Source organism: Rattus norvegicus, chromosome X (assembly GCF_021556685.1).
Source record: "Rattus norvegicus strain SHRSP/BbbUtx chromosome X, alternate assembly SHRSP_T2T, whole genome shotgun sequence".
Classification (NCBI taxonomy): Eukaryota; Metazoa; Chordata; class Mammalia; order Rodentia; family Muridae; genus Rattus; species Rattus norvegicus.
Window position 1 is genome coordinate 160,387,568 of NC_141554.1, and position 16,076 is coordinate 160,403,643.

At 42.0% G+C, this 16,076-nt stretch overlaps 1 pseudogene; it reads left to right on the forward strand.

Moving 5' to 3' along the window:
- The first annotated feature begins 13,951 nt into the window (after positions 1–13,951).
- Positions 13,952–14,075, forward strand: LOC120099443 (small nucleolar RNA SNORA70; annotated as a pseudogene).
- Positions 14,076–16,076: the final 2,001 nt, after the last annotated feature.

Here is a 16,076-nt window from a genome sequence, read left to right on the forward strand (position 1 = left end):
AATCCTGGCAACCTCAATTGTTTTCTGATTCTGTAAGGGTATAAAAACTCTCTGATTGCTTACAATAAACTTGTCACAGCCTCAGTTTTGCTGTGATTTCTGAAGGAGGAGGAGGGGGAGGAGGAGGAGAAAGAGGAGGAAGAGGAGGAGGAGGAGGAGAAGGAACAAAACCAAACCAAACCAAACCCCTCAGTTTGGATTGACTTTTTCAACTTGGATCAGGTTTTGAGGAGTCTAATGCCAGGCAGTCCATTATTAGCATAATTAAAACTCAGTACAATTTGGGGAAAAGTTTCCAAGTAACAATCATTCCCATCCCAGGTTTCCAGGCAACAATCAGTTCTAGGTACACTATAAAGCTTAAGGTGTGACCACTTAGAAACTCCTTTAAAATCTAATATGGTCTCTGAGATAGCACAGAAGTCAGCAGGCCATGAAATACATGTGACATCTCCCCTAAGGATGAGTTTTAGTAACTGGGAGATAAGGAGGGAGAGTCTGGGATAAACATTCTGGGTAATTTGGGTAAGGTCTATAATAAAAGGTGGGTCAGGTCTGCCTTCACAGATAGCAAAAAGGCTATCAGATTAACAAAATCCACTCTCAGATTTCTGTTCAGAAAAACAGGTATTTTATCTCCACTATTGAGATATGTGTATGTTTAACATCCCTGTATGTTTAACATTCCTGGCTTCCTAGTGCTCTGTGGGCTCAAGAACCTTTGTGCCCCCAACAGTGTGGAATGTAAAAAAGTTTAACTTTATTGGGTGTGGTGGCTCATGCCTGTAATTCCTGAATTTGAAAGGTAGAGACAAGAGGATTAGGAATTCAGGGGTATCCTAGACTAAAAAATTGAATTTTTAGACAGGGAGGTGTAGATCAGTGGAAGAGCATAAGCAAGGCCCTGTGGTCCATTCCCAGTAAACAAACAGAAAATTGGATAGTCCCAGAAGTAGGGGGCTGAATGACGGTTGACAGGGGCTTGTGGTGCTGGAATGAGAAAAGGGGAAATGTCAGCTAAAGGGTGAAGTTATTAGATGAACAAGTTCTTGAGATCCACTGTATTGTAATTCTCATTTGATGATGATGATGATGATAAAAGAGATCAAAGGCTAGAGAAATGGATTAATGATTAAGAGCACTTAGTACTCTTCCGAAGGATCTGAGTTAGGTTCCCAGTACCACATCAGGTATCTTCATTGTAACTCCAGATCCAGTGTATCCATTGCTTTTGGGCACCTAATGTCCCATACACACACGTACATACTCACACCTACACATAAAATTAGGGGGTTAAGATCACTGGATGCTTTTCTAGAGAATATAGATCAATTCCAAAGCACTAACATGGCAGCTCACAACTATCTGTAACTCCAGTTCCAGGAGATCTGATTCCCTCACACAGATATATCTGAAGGCAAAAACACAAATGAAAAGAAAATAAAAATAAAATCTTTTAAAAAAATTTCTGGGTATAATGCCACATACCTTTAATCCTGGCACTCTAGAGGCAGAAACAAGAGGAACTCTGTGAGTTCAAGGCCAGCATGGTCTACAAAGTAAGTTTCAGGACAGCCAGGGATGTTACACAAAGAGATCTGTCTCAAAAAAATCATACATACATACATACATACATCTATACATATACATATGTGTGTATTTAAAAAAAGAACAGGCCAAAAGTCTGTTATCACACTAAATATAGTCCATCTGTTAGTTCTGCATTCATATTAGCACAAATAAAAAGCAAAGCAAAGCAGGGAAGAGCTTTGGCTCTAAGGAAAAAGGCCACAGGGTGGCTCCGGGGTGGAGGAAATCCTGTTCTCCAGCTGTCTGGCTTTATTATCATTCCTCAAGTGACTCCAGAAAGGGTTTGTGTTCTCTTTGTGTATTGACAACAAGATGAAAGAAACATATTTACAATTGAAAGCAGATGATCAAGGTTGGGTGTGGCTTCATCCTGGACTGCTTGACTGTATGGAGTGATGGGATTAACTGAGCAGTAATCTACTGCACCTGGTTCTGACCTACTAATTTTTTTCTTTTTTTTTCAGAGCTGGGGACCGAACCCAGGGCCTTGCGCTTGGTAGGCAAGCGCTCTACCACTGAGCTAAATCCCCAACCCCTGACCTACTAATTTTAATCATACTCAATGAATAATAAAAGAAAACATGCCAGTTGTGGTGGTGTATGCCCATAGGATATATTGAAGAGGCTAGGTTAACTGACTTCAGTTCCCAGACCCATATGGTAAAAAGGAAAGATTTTTTGTCCTCTGACTTTGATATCTCTCTCTCTCTCTCTCTCTCTCTCTCTCTCTCTCTCTCTCTCTCTCTCTCTCTCACACACACACACACACACACACACACACACACACACACACACCACATGATAGTTAAAAAATGTTCTTAAGACCTAGGTTTGGTTCCCAGAACCCATATAGCAGCTCACAACCAACTGTAACTCCCTAAGGCACCAGTGCTTTGTTCTGGTTTCTGTGGACCCTGCATGGACATACATGAAGGATATGACTTAAATAAATATCAAACGTAAAGAATAAAAAAATCTTAGTTAATTAGTGTGGTGGTACATGACTTTTAATCTCAGGAGGTAGAGGCACAAGGATCTCTGTGAGTTCAAGTCTAGTATGGTCTACATTATAAGTTCCAGGACAGCCAGAGGTACACAGTGAGACCATATGAAGGAGGAGGAGGAGGAGGAGGATGATGATGAAGAAAACTGAAGCCAGAGTCACATGTGTGTGCCAGTAATCGAAGCATTTGAGAAGCAGAAAGGGCAGAAGGAAGATGAGAAAGAGGACTGAAAATGTCCCTGTTTTTGCCCCATAGATTGCTGTTGCTACAAATAGCTAGGGAGCTAAGGTAAGTGCTGAGTTAAAGAATGTCAGGTGACTGATAAACATCTCTCATGGCTTTTCCTGTGGGTGGTCCCTGGGAAGGAAAGAATGCAGAAAAACAAGTTACTTTACCTTTGGGAACCAGATTACTTAGTTTGGGTAATTTTCATGGTTTAACTAAAATGGAGGAGGTTTAAAAATGGCATGGCCTTGCAAGTGGTCCTGGCTTGAATCTCTAGTGCCAGAGAGAGAGAAAGAGAGAGAGACAGAGAGAGAGAGACAGAGAGAGACAGAAAAACAGAAACACAGAGAGAAACAGAATGAGTTCCCAGACAGTAGACAGGCAAGACTACATAGTGAGTAAGGCCCAGTCTCAGTCTCAAAAAAAACACCAAAACACACACACACACACACAGACACACACACCTCCCCAATATATGCTAAGGTGACTTTTTACAAGGATACTGAAGCTACAAACTAAGGAATGACAGTTTTTTTTAACAAGTAGTTTCAGAAAAACCAGGTACCTACATGCAAAACAATGAAGTTCACGGCTCGTGAGATGACCTATCAGTTAAGAGCACATACTACTCTTGCAGAAAATAGTTCAGGTCATAAGTGCCTGTAATTTCAACTTCAAGTTATCCAATGCCATCTTCTGGCCTCCTCAGGCCCTTGTACTTCTCGCCACATACACAGAATTAGAAATAAAAAAATATTTTTTGAAGAATGAAATTAAGTTGGGTGGTGGCTGTTGTGGATTTGGTTTAATGCTTGCATTATGGGTTCCCAAAATTCTGAGGGTGAGATGCTGAGGGTCCCTGCCCCTCTGATTGGCAAATAAAGTTGCTAGAGGCCAATGGCAAGCAGCGAGCCAGAGGCAGGAATTTAGGATTTGCTGGCAAGGAGGCTGAGGAAGAGGCAGAACCACCATGTTGGGGAAGCAGGAGGACCACGCTTGAGAGCTGCAGAAGGGAAAGCGTATGAGCATGTTAGAGCTGGACAGAGCAGTCCCAGGGACTCCCCTGCCACCAACTGGGTCTGGGATGGGAGGCCTTACCAATGTGGAAGTTTGGGAATGGCCCTGCCATTGAGCTGATACATATTAAATATAAATGTGTGTGTGTTTCATTTGAGATTCCAGAGCATTGGGGTGGCTAAGAGCTTGCACATCTACTGAGGAGATAGAGAAGATTAATTAATTATACCAATAGGTGGTAGCACACTTTGAATCTCAGCACTCGAAAGGCAAAGTAGGTGGATCTCTCTGAGTTTGAGGCCAAGTCTGGTCTATAAAGTGAGTTCCAGAACAGCCAGCCTACATAGAGAAACCCTGTAATTCCCACAATGCACAAATGTGTGTTGCTACTGTTTAATTTTTATTTCATTTCATTGTTTTTATGTGTATGGGTGTTTTGTCTGCATGTATTTCATTTTTTACTTTTTAAAAAATATTTATTTATTTATTATATATGGCTACACTGTAGCTGTCTTCAGACACAACAGAAGAGGGCATCGGATCCCCTTACAGAATTACAGATGGTTGTGAGCCACCATGCGGGTGCTGGGATTTGAACTCAGGACCTCTGGAAGAGCAATCAGTGCTCTTAACCACTGAGCCATCTCTCCAGCCCTCATTTTTTACTTTTTAATGATTTATTTTATATATGTGAATATAATGTAGCTGTCCTCAGACACACCAGAAGAGGGAATTGGATCCCATTACAGATGGTTGTGAGCCACCATGTGGTTGCTGGGAATTGAACTTAAGATCTCTGGAAAAGCAGACAGTGCCCTCAACAGCTGAGACATCCATCCAGCCCCCTGCGTGTATTTCTGTGCACCATGTACATACATAGTGTCTACAAAGGCCAGAAAAGGGACTTTGATCCTGTGGAATTGAAGTTACAGTTATGAGTTGTCCTGTGGGTTTCTAGGAATCCAACCTAGACCCTCTTTTTTTTTTTTTTCTTTTCTATTTTTCGGAGCTGGGGACCGAACCCAGGGCCTTGCGCCTGATAGGCAAGCTCTCTACCACTGAGCTAAATCCCCAACCCCCAACCTAGACCCTCTTGAAGAGCATGCAGTGCTTTTAAATGATGAGCCATGTCTCCAGCCCTGACAGCTTATTTTTGATTTGTACTACTGCTTCACTTTTAAATAGTCTCCTTGTTACTTTACAGCCTATGTGTGCTTATTTCAATTCCTTGAATAAGACAACCAAGAACCTGGAAACAATCCAGACAGTAATCCTTGGTAATAGATTAGTCATTGCTATGGGTCCATGGGGAAGCAGAGTGTCTTAGTGACAAGATTATGAGGCAGAGGAGGCTATTCACGTCATAGTGGCCAAGAAGCAGAGAAAAATGAAGAGTAGAAGACAGGAACAAGTTATATCCTTCAAAGACCCACTGCCACTGACCAACTTTCTCCAACTAGTCTCACCTTCCAGTAAGGGCATCAAATTATAGGTCCATGTCTGGATTAATCCACTGATGATATCAGAAACCTCATGATTGAATCCCCATTGTTCTCAGTTTTTCTCAACTTGATACAAGTTAGAGTCATCTGGGGAGAAGAAACTTCAATTGGGGAAATGCATCATAAGATCAGCCAGTAAGGGGGTTAGGGGGAAGCTAGAGAGATGGCTCAGTAGTTAAGAGCACTGACTTCCCTTCCAGAGGTTCTGAGTTCAATTCCCAGCACCCACATGGTGGCTCACAACCATCTGGATGGTAATGGGATCTGATGCCCTCTTCTGGTGTGTCTAAAGACAGCTACAGGGTACTCATGTAGAATAAATAAATACATTTTAAAAAAGATCAGCCAGTAGGCAACTATATGGGACATTTTATTGTTTCAAGGCTGATATGGGAGGACCAACCTGGGAAAGCGGTCCTTGTTTGTATAAAAAGTAAGCTAAGCAAGCCATGGAGCGCAAAGTAGTAAACAGCACTCCTTCGTGGTCCCTGCTTGAGTTCCTGCATTGACTTTCTTCAATGATGGACTGTGACAAGGAACAAGTTGAAATAAACCCTTTCCTCCCCAAGTGGCTTTTGCTCATGGCATTTATGATAGCAACAAAGAGCAAACTATGACACCTGTCAACCGGCACTCAAGCCTTTAAAAAGATCCCTCAGAAGTTATTTCACATTTAACCGTAATATCATATTAAGTAACATTAAATGTATTTCTTTTGTCCAGTAGATTTTGCCTGCACCGACAAGGCATCAAAACCGGGCGTAAGCCTGCGGGATTAAAAAACACACAGGTGCGGGTTATTCATGTTAAGAGAGAATGTCAATTCTGTAGCTTTATTCACTGAATATATACCCCAAGTTGACCAGGTGGAAAATTCTAGGAAGCACAGTGGGAAAACCTGGCTTAAGGCTTCAGTAACAAAAGACCGAATATGTGCCCCAAATTTACTGGGGAGAAATCCAGGAAGACCAGCCTAAGTCCCAGGAACAAAGACTGAGAACAAAAGACAGGAACTAATGGATCATCACCCAGGTGTATGAGAAGGAAGAAAGGAAGGAAGGAAGGAAAACAGAAAAGAGTGCCTACAAAATAATATGGAAAATACATAGAAAAGTTAGCCAAGTAAGCCAAGCATGATGGTAGTCCAGTACTCTGGAGGCTAAGGCAGTAGATTAATTAAAGACCATCCTAGTGGCTATATTAGAATACAAAATGAGACCCTGTCTCAAACAAAACAAAACAAAAACACCGAAGTACACATACAAGGGCTAAGGATACATACAGTTCAGCAATACTTGCCTGGTATCTGTGAGTGTAGGTTTATATTTTTTCAACCTACTTTAATAAGGGTTCAATCTCTCCTCTAGCCCACCACCCACCAGAGATACTGGAACAGAAAATTTATTAGGCTATGAGAGAAATGGATTTGTTCAGTGCACGGAGCCATATTGGATTTGGGCCTAGCCACTTTTTGACTGCATGGTTCAAAGTGACTCTGGGCTGTTTGGCCACAGAGACTCACCCCGAAGATGACTGCCATAAATCTTAAGATTGTTGGATAAAGCCTCTCCCATGAATTTACGGCACAGGAGTATAACATTCAAGGGATGCCTCAGCTCGAGCAGATACCAGTTATCTCCTCAGTCAACACCCAGTGTCTCCACCACCTGACCTCATCGCCTGACTTCTTTGCCTCCAGCTATCACTGCCTATACCCTCATCTCCCCCTCCTTCATATTTCACAAAGGTCACTCCCCCTACCTGAAAGCCTTAAAAGCTGCAATGTTCATCCCAATAAACGAGACCTTGACAACAGAACTTTTGCTTGGTCTCCTTCTTCTCTTCACCCCCATTTTGGCCCACAGGTAGAAAGCCTCTTCGGGACCCTGAATAACTGGGTCCCCGTTGGCGGGGACAAGTGGCGCCCGAACACAGGGACCCCGAAGCAAGGCCGACTACAGGACGATGGAGATAAGAGAGCTGCAGCGGGAATCGAGGACTCTTCAGGCCGCATCGCTCGTGCGTCGCTGGAGAGGGAGGTAAGGACTGGTCGAATAATTGTCGTCTAATTGCCATGGGGAAGGTATGGATTTAGGAGGCTTGTTTCATAGGAGAGATCAAGCGCTCACTCAGGGAGAGAGGATTAAGAGTTAAGAAAAAGGATTTAATCAAGTTTTTTTGTTTTATTGATGAAAGGTGTCCCTGGTTAATTTTAAGCAGTGTGGGGCTAGCTTAAGTAAAACTTGTAATAAAAAAGGGACAAGGTAATGGTAAAGTGTTTTTGCATATGCGTTCTTTTAGAGTTATATTTTAGTCTTTGGATCCTGACTAGAGATAGTTTACACCCTAGACATGAGAGAGAATGGGTTTGGGAAAAACAGTCCTCCCGGACTCTCCACGGATGCTTTGGAGAAAGAGAAAAACTTTTCAGGGCTCTCCTGGGAACAGAAGAAAGGCAGGAGACGTCCTGCCTCTCTGCTGGCTCCTATTGGAGAAATGCTTATTTCTAGTTCTGGGTTCCATAGGTAGGATATGTGGGTCCCTATCGTGGGACACCATCTAGTTTTTTCCCTCTATGTCTATTGTGTGTCCTTGGTGCACCAAGCTATCCATGTCTGTCAGTTTATGTCTGTGGTCTTTGTTTCTCGTTGTTTAAATGTTTTATGTTTCGTGTTCAAAAGAAAAAATGATAAAAACTTTATCTGCCAGTCGTTCACACCTTGACTTGGTTTTAACTCGTTTCAAGAAGGGAACAATGCATAAAAAACAGTTTCAATTGGCTTTTGGAGCCTACATCTGTAGCTAGAAGCCTAAGTCTGCTGGACAAGCTCCCCAGGGGCTGGCTAAATGTTTATACTAGCTGATCCTAAAGACACCAGGAGCTTCACAGCTTAAAAGGTGTAACATTGGTAACAGAAAGTTGGCTTAAAACTGTAATTTGGATATGAGCCAACCTAGGGAAACAGGTCCAAATTGAGGTAATATTTTTATGGAATTCTTATTCTAAAAACCAGGCTTCTAAAAGATTTTAGGGCAATGTCTCTTTGTTGAGGTATTGGAGACCGCACCATCGTGCATTCATATGTAGGAATTGGCAATCATAGCCAAAGTTGTGGCTTGCCCTAAAGTTACTGTATTTTGATGCTAATTCCACTGCCCCAAGAACAGCTGCCTAGTCACATACTCAGAATTCAGGTGACTTTCCAAAGTTGTGGTTGTGCTCTGGTGTTACAAAGAGATCTTAAAGATTGTGATTAAAGATTGTCAGTGTTACATTGACTAACTCAAACTTATTTGCAATTAAGAAAAAATCAAACAGGTAGAGATTGTTACAAGATTTACGAAGGATTGATGAGGTTTTAGAACTTGTGAGAGCATTACAGCTTGTTTGCTTACTCCAACTGCCATTTCAAGATAGATTTAGAGGATTGTTTTTATGCAGTTTGTTTACATCCTGGCGATTGTGAGTTTTTATTTTGTGAGCTTGCTTATAATTTTAGAGAGCCCATGAAGTGATATCATTAAAAATTTTTTACAAAAGAGTGGCTACTAGCCTTATATTATGTAATTTTGTTGCTTCTTCAATGTAAGAAGTTAGAACTTTGAATCTTTCAGTGTATATGGAAGTTTTTACTACAAACCTTTGCTCTCAAAATGAGCTTTAACATTTGGGGAGTAACTATTGCTCCAGAGAAGATTCAATATTCATTTTTAATATTTAAAACTAATTTTAAGCTTCTAAGGATATGTTAATTGCCAAAGTACCTCACCTTACCAGAGGACTTAACTTTGTTATCCTCATTGGAGATAAAGCTTTTGTCATTAGTACAAAATTGTAGGCTAGAGTCATGGAAGTATTTTAAAAAGAAACCTGGTGAAAGATACCTTATTCCAAACAGCAATCAAATTGGTTATTACAAAATACTGATATTTGGCCTATTACATATACAAATTTCAGGCAAAATTGATAATTTTACTCCTTGCATGCTTTTGTATTTACTGTAAATTTGTGCATGCAACCCATAGAAAATGCACTTAGTGTATTTATAGGTGGTTCATCTAATGAAAAGGCTACATGTATGATTGGATCACTTGTTTATTCTCTTGAGTTTCCCCCGCTTCAACACAGATTATTAAATTACATTACGTGCTGTAGCCACTGTTTTTAAATGTTAAAAATCAAGCTTTCAATTCATACGCTGATAGCCAATGTGTGGCTTGTGGTTTTACAATTGATTAAAAAGTTTTCGTTCTTTTGTTTTTTTTTTTTAGATACTACTAGCCCTCAAATTTTACAATTACTTAATGCTATATTAGAGGCAGGTTTTCTACTTAAAATCAAAGTGATTTCAGTGTGAATTGTCTGACAACTCACTGTCCTTTCAGTGCTCTGGCTCAGACAACTAAACAAAACCATAGACCCAGCTCTTTGAAAATGGTAATGGAGTTGATAACACACCCTCTTGAAAAGAGGAAGACTCCATTTGCTTACTTTCAACTCCCAGCCTCACCTTGCCGGCTCAGGGATTTCTAGTACAGTATTTATAGGATTTGGCATCTCTAATTAATGCTTATGTTTAGGTAAATAAAGCTGGTGAGGGGCTGGAGAGATGGCTTAGTGGTTAAGAGCACTAAGTACTGTTCCTTTATAGGCCATTTAAGAACTCAAATTAGATTGCCTAGACCCCTTAGCAAGGGAGGACAATGATACCAGACAGATTATAGGCCTTACATAGGAACAGTTAGTAAAAAAATCTCATTCTTTATATATCCAAAACAGTAATGCTGGAGACAATAATTTGGTATAAAAGTAAATTTATAAATACAAGTGCTCAGTGTCCTCAATTTAATCCTTAAGGACTTATCTTAATAAATAATATTTTAACAATATTTTAATAAATAAAAAGGGGAGTTATCCCTGTATGCTAAAATATGCTCCTTTTATTTCAATTTTAAAATTTGGATGCCAAGGAACACTCTGAGTTTATGGCACCCTACAGCTAGGCATACTTCTGCCTAGGTGAAATAGAAAGATCCACATATTGGCATGATCCTGTTCAGATATTTTATATGGGGAAGAGGGAATCTTTGTGTTTTTTCTACAGGATGCTACAGGAGTGTGCCAGCTGCCCAAGTGGCTGGTGAGACTTGCTGATCCTGGGAGCATGAAGATTCAGCTCTCCTGGTTCGGGTCCCTGGAGTCATTCCTGTGTCCTTGGAGGAATATGGAGGATTCCCACTCATCTTTTGTCATCACAGAAATTCTGGCGTTGCTGCAGTCATTGTGTTCCGTCCCACCACAGCCTGCGCTCCGACCCTCTGTGCACTGTTGCTTGGTGGAAGCTGCTGTGGACTGGGGAACTCTGCCCTGTTTTGCAGATCTCAGACATGGTCCCATTGCCTGCTGGTTGTTCCAGAGAAGAATGACCGATCCTGAACTGTCCTGGGAAAGACCTTGGCATTTTCGCTGCTATTGTAGCAGCCATTACTGCTGCAGCCATTGTGTCTGCAGTGTCTGGAGCTACCCTCCCCCAATCTATTGTTAAGCAAGCACAGTGGGTGAACTTTCTGGAGTAGTTGCTAACAATTGGGAATTCTAAATTTTATTACAGGAGAGGCTTGACTAGGCCCTTGGTGGTATGGCCATAACAGCTGAGGAGAACCAGATGAGGTGCCTACAACTTATCGGGAGAGGCTCAATTTCCACAATCTCTTATATTAATGCCATCTGGCCCTTGCTCTTTCGCCCCTGGGCTCAAGTGAGAGGAATGAGAAGATGACCTGATGTAGCTATCCTCAGGGACGGGCAACTTCCTCTGACCCTTGACCAATCTAAGACAGGAACCTTGGGGGCGACAAGGTGATCCTATGACAGATAAGGCTGGGGTTTGAGAGGTCGATCCTAAGACAGAGGTGGCTACACCCCGTTTAAACGTGCGGGCCGGTCAAATGCTCCTCTGCCCAGTTTCTCCCCCAATAACACACACGTATAGCCCAGAACGGTGTGTTACAGCATAAGTTCATTCCTAGCCATTGGGGTGCAGTCCTAACTGCAAGAGTGGCTTGCCATGGCCGAGCTGGGCACTCTGTGAGGCATGTCTAATCTCTCTCAGACCACTACTTCCACCTAATGGTTTTTTTTTTTTTTAAAGAAAAATGGGGGAGATGCACGGAGCCATATTGGATTTGGGCCTAGCCGCTTTTTGACTGCATGGTTCAAAGTGACTCTGGGCTGTTTGGCCACAGAGACTCACCCCGAAGATGACTGCCATAAATCTTAAGATTGTTGGATAAAGCCTCTCCCATGAATTTACGGCACAGGAGTATAACATTCAAGGGATGCCTCAGCTCGAGCAGATACCAGTTATCTCCTCAGTCAACACCCAGTGTCTCCACCACCTGACCTCATCGCCTGACTTCTTTGCCTCCAGCTATCACTGCCTATACCCTCATCTCCCCCTCCTTCATATTTCACAAAGGTCACTCCCCCTACCTGAAAGCCTTAAAAGCTGCAATGTTCATCCCAATAAACGAGACCTTGACAACAGAACTTTTGCTTGGTCTCCTTCTTCTCTTCACCCCCATTTTGGCCCACAGGTAGAAAGCCTCTTCGGGACCCTGAATAACTGGGTCCCCGCTGGCGGGGACAGTTCAGCAATAGTTCTGTTGGAGTGAACTCTATCTTCATTATCAGTTTAGTCCAGTAGCAAATACCAAATACCAATCAGCAGCTGCAGTCCAGTCAACTCAGCAGTCACCACACACAAACCAACAAGGGCAGTTCAATCCTGAAGAAATTGCAAGGCTCTCCAACCAGCCCAAGTTGTGGCAAGAAATTGCAGAAAACTCATGAGCAGTTCTTTGGTGAGTTTCCCTCTATGGCATCACCACAAGTGGAGCTCAGCAACTCAATGTAAGGTGAACAAATACATGAATGTTGTTAGTGAAGAATAGTGAGGTGGAGCAAAGCAAACCAATGCTCTATCTGCCACAGTCTGTGGGGTCAATTTATACTCCTTCATGCATTCTTTCACATGTTTGTTATGGCAAACCATCCTTTCACGTGTCTACGTTAGCAAATATCCTTTTACCTTGTGACCCAGCAAAACATCATTTGATATAACTTGACTTTCCAAAGAAACCAGAAGTTTCTGCTTCATATTCCCACTTCTGTTTAAGAATTGTCCTTTTCACTAACATTAACAATCTATATACAATAGAAATGATTATCAGAACCATCACGTTTTAAATAAATGGTTTATGTACAATACAGTCAAACAATAGTCTAACAAAACCTTCAATTTCTATCAATATACACTAATTCAACAAAAAACTTAAATTTCTTTTTTAAAGATATATATATATATCTCCAGCCCTTAAATTTCTATTAATATACACTAATTCACTAACATTGAACTTTTGAGGACAATGTAAGAGAAGTATCTGTGGCCAGATCTGTGGCTGCACTTCCTCCTGTAGCATGTATAAGATCAGAAATACCTAATTTTGGGCTGGAGAGATGGCTCAGCGGTTAAGAGCACCCGACTGCTCTTCCAGAGGTCCTGAGTTCAATTCCCAGCAACCACATGGTGGCTCACAACCATCTGTAAGGAGACCCGATGCCCTCTTCTGGTGTGTCTGAAGACAGCTACAGTGTACTTATATATAATAAATGAATAAATAAATCTTTAAAAAAATTTAAATTTAGAAATACCTAATTTTAATTTTCTTGCTTGCTTGGTACTATCTGACTGACCAAAGGAAGACAGCTCGTATTGTTTGCTGTGGGGCCTCAAGCTGACGGGCCTGTTTCCTGATGGCAAGAGGTTACTTCATATGTCTCTCTTGGACCAGCAATCCATCAACCAGTGTTTGGCCTTTCCACAGCAGCTATAATATCCTGGACGCCTCTGTGGCTCATAGTAACCAGAACCTGTTTGTTCTCTATGATTACCATATTCTCTAGAGTCAATGTACCTGTTATTTTGAGCTCTGAATCTTTTAGCCTTATAATTTCTTTGGAAATACCAAATTTACCACAATTAAAACATAAAGCATTTTGGTTTCTGAAATTTCTAGCTACAATTTGCCCTATGATATTGGCATTATACTCCTGAGAACCAATACCAGTCGTTACCCTTATCCATTCATCTATAGGGACTCTACATGTGCTTTCAATGGTCCGATTGCTCTCTTAGATATGAGGGCCTGGGGCTGGAGAGATGGCTCAGCGGTTAAGAGCACCTGACTACTCTTCCAGAGGTCCTGAGTTCAATTCCCAGCAACCACATGGTGGCTCACAACCATCTGTAAAGAGATCTGATGCCCTCTTCTGGTGTGTCTGAAGACAGCTACAGTGTACTTATATATAATAAATGAATAAATAAATAAAAAGATATGAGGGCCTGGGATCACACACAAAAATATATGTAGAAGCCAGGTGGTAGTGACACATACCTTTAATCCAGCACTTTGGAGGCAGAGGCAGGCAGATCTCTGAGTTCAAAGCCAGCCCAGCCTGGTCTACAGAATAAGTTCCCAGATAGGCAGGACTACATAGTGAGTGAGACCCCATCTCAGTCTCACAAAAACCACCAAAACACACACACGCACATGAACAATTAAGCTGACTTTCCTCATGGGAGCCTGCTGTGCAATGGTTGAAAACTGGCAGGCTCCTTGGGGGTGAATTCACTGTTACCTATATGGATTGCCCGAAGGGAACTTGGAGACAATTTTCTGGCAGTTATTCAAATATGTGATTTCCATGACATCCCCAATCTGGGGTTCAGACAGGTACATGTGATACCTTATGAAATCCCCAGGTCAGAGTGGCCAGGATTCACACTTGTGGAGTTTGATCAAATCCACCTGGATCATGCTTTTGAATAAGGAAGATTTGTGGCTTCAGTAAGTTGAAGACGATTGAACTGAAGACATGGTCACTGAGAAACAGCTCATTCCTGGTGGCTGTGGTGCCAAATATATCACCAATCATGATCCCCTGGACAAGTGGCAGGCTCTGTCTTCTGGAGGGCTTCCACTGTGGTACTCTCCTATATACCACCAAATCATGTTCAGCAATAAATCTTGCATCCTGTCTGATTTAAAAAAAAAAAACTAGAATAAGAAGATGAAGAAACTGGAAGCTAGCCATCAAGCTAGGCCTGGTGGCACTCACTGGTAACCCTAGCATTCAAGAGGTAGGCAAGAGGGTCAAGGATCTTAAGTTTTTGAGATTAGCTTGAGCTACACTGCTGGATCTTGCCTCAAGAAAAACACAAAACCAGTGGGCTGGGGATCCAGCTCATTTGATAGAGTGCTTACCAACATGTCTACAGCCATTGGCTCCATCCTCATAAACTATGTAGTCATGTCTGCTGTGCAGTACTCTCTTCTGTGAGCCAGTCTTTCTCTTAACTTCAGTGCTTAAAATCCATACTTAAATTCCTTCAATAAACTCCAACTCTGCCAGGGATGGTATCAGATACCTTTTATCCCAGCACTTAGAAAGCAGAAGCAGGAGGATTTCTGTGAGTTAGAGGCCAGCCTGAGCTACAGATTAACTCCCAGGCCAACCAGGACTATGCAGTTGAGACCCTGTTTCCAAAAAGAACGTGCTGAATGTTGAGGCTAAAGAGATGACTCAGTCGTTAAGAGCACTGGCTATTCTTGCAAAGGGCCTAGGTTCTTCTGTTCCTAGCACCCACGTGGCAGCTCATAACTGTTTGTAACTCTCCTACCAAGGGATCTCATGCTGTCTTCTGGCCTCCATGTACCAGGTATAAATGTAGAGTACAGCCATACATGCAGGCAAAACAACCATATATATAAAATTTTTAAAAATTAGGGGCTGGAGAGATGGCTCAGCGGTTAAGAGCACCGGACTACTCTTCCAGAGGTCCTGAGTTCAATTCCCAGCAACCACATGGTGACTCACAACCATCTGTAAAGAGATCCGATGCCCTCTTCTGGTGTGTCTGAAGACAGCTACAGTGTACTTATATATAATAAATGAATAAATCTTAAAAAAAAATTAATGCCAAGTGCACTGGTGGTATTGAAGACAGCACATCTGTACAGTGTCAGTGGGATTTGGTAAAGGCAAGAAGTTCATATGTCTTCTGATCAGTCAGTGAGTCGCTTGGCAGCATCTGGAAACCCAGACACACAGTCAGGAGACGGCACCAGAGCACTAAAGGCTGCCTGTCTACTTGTCAATAAGAGTTGCATACAACTGCTCTGTGAAGGACTTGTGTCGAGCAGAGTGACACATCTGCAAAGGAAGCAGTCATGTGTAAGATGTTTGCTCCTGGAGCAAACAGAATTTCCTTTGTATAAGATGTTTGCTCCTGGAGTCAGCCTAGGTCACTGATGTTACCATCCGCATTTGTTCCTGTCTGCTGCAGGTGGGGTAGGGCATAGAAGAAGCCTGAGCAAGACATTCACATGTGCAGTTACAGAGAATGAGGCTGCTTGTCCATAGATGCATTTTCATCCATGAAGAAAGACACTCTCAAAACTGAACTGAAGATGTTTGTGTTTTCTTCTTTTTTTCTCTTCATCCTCCCTCCTTCCTTCTCTTTCCTTTCTCCTCGTCCTCCTCTCCCTCTCCCTCTCCCTGTCCCTACCCCCCCCCGTCTTTTTTTTTTTTTTTGATAGACTATCACTATATAGCTCTGGAACTTTCTATATAAACCAGGATCAGCACTCAGGTCACCTTTTTTTTTTTTTTTTT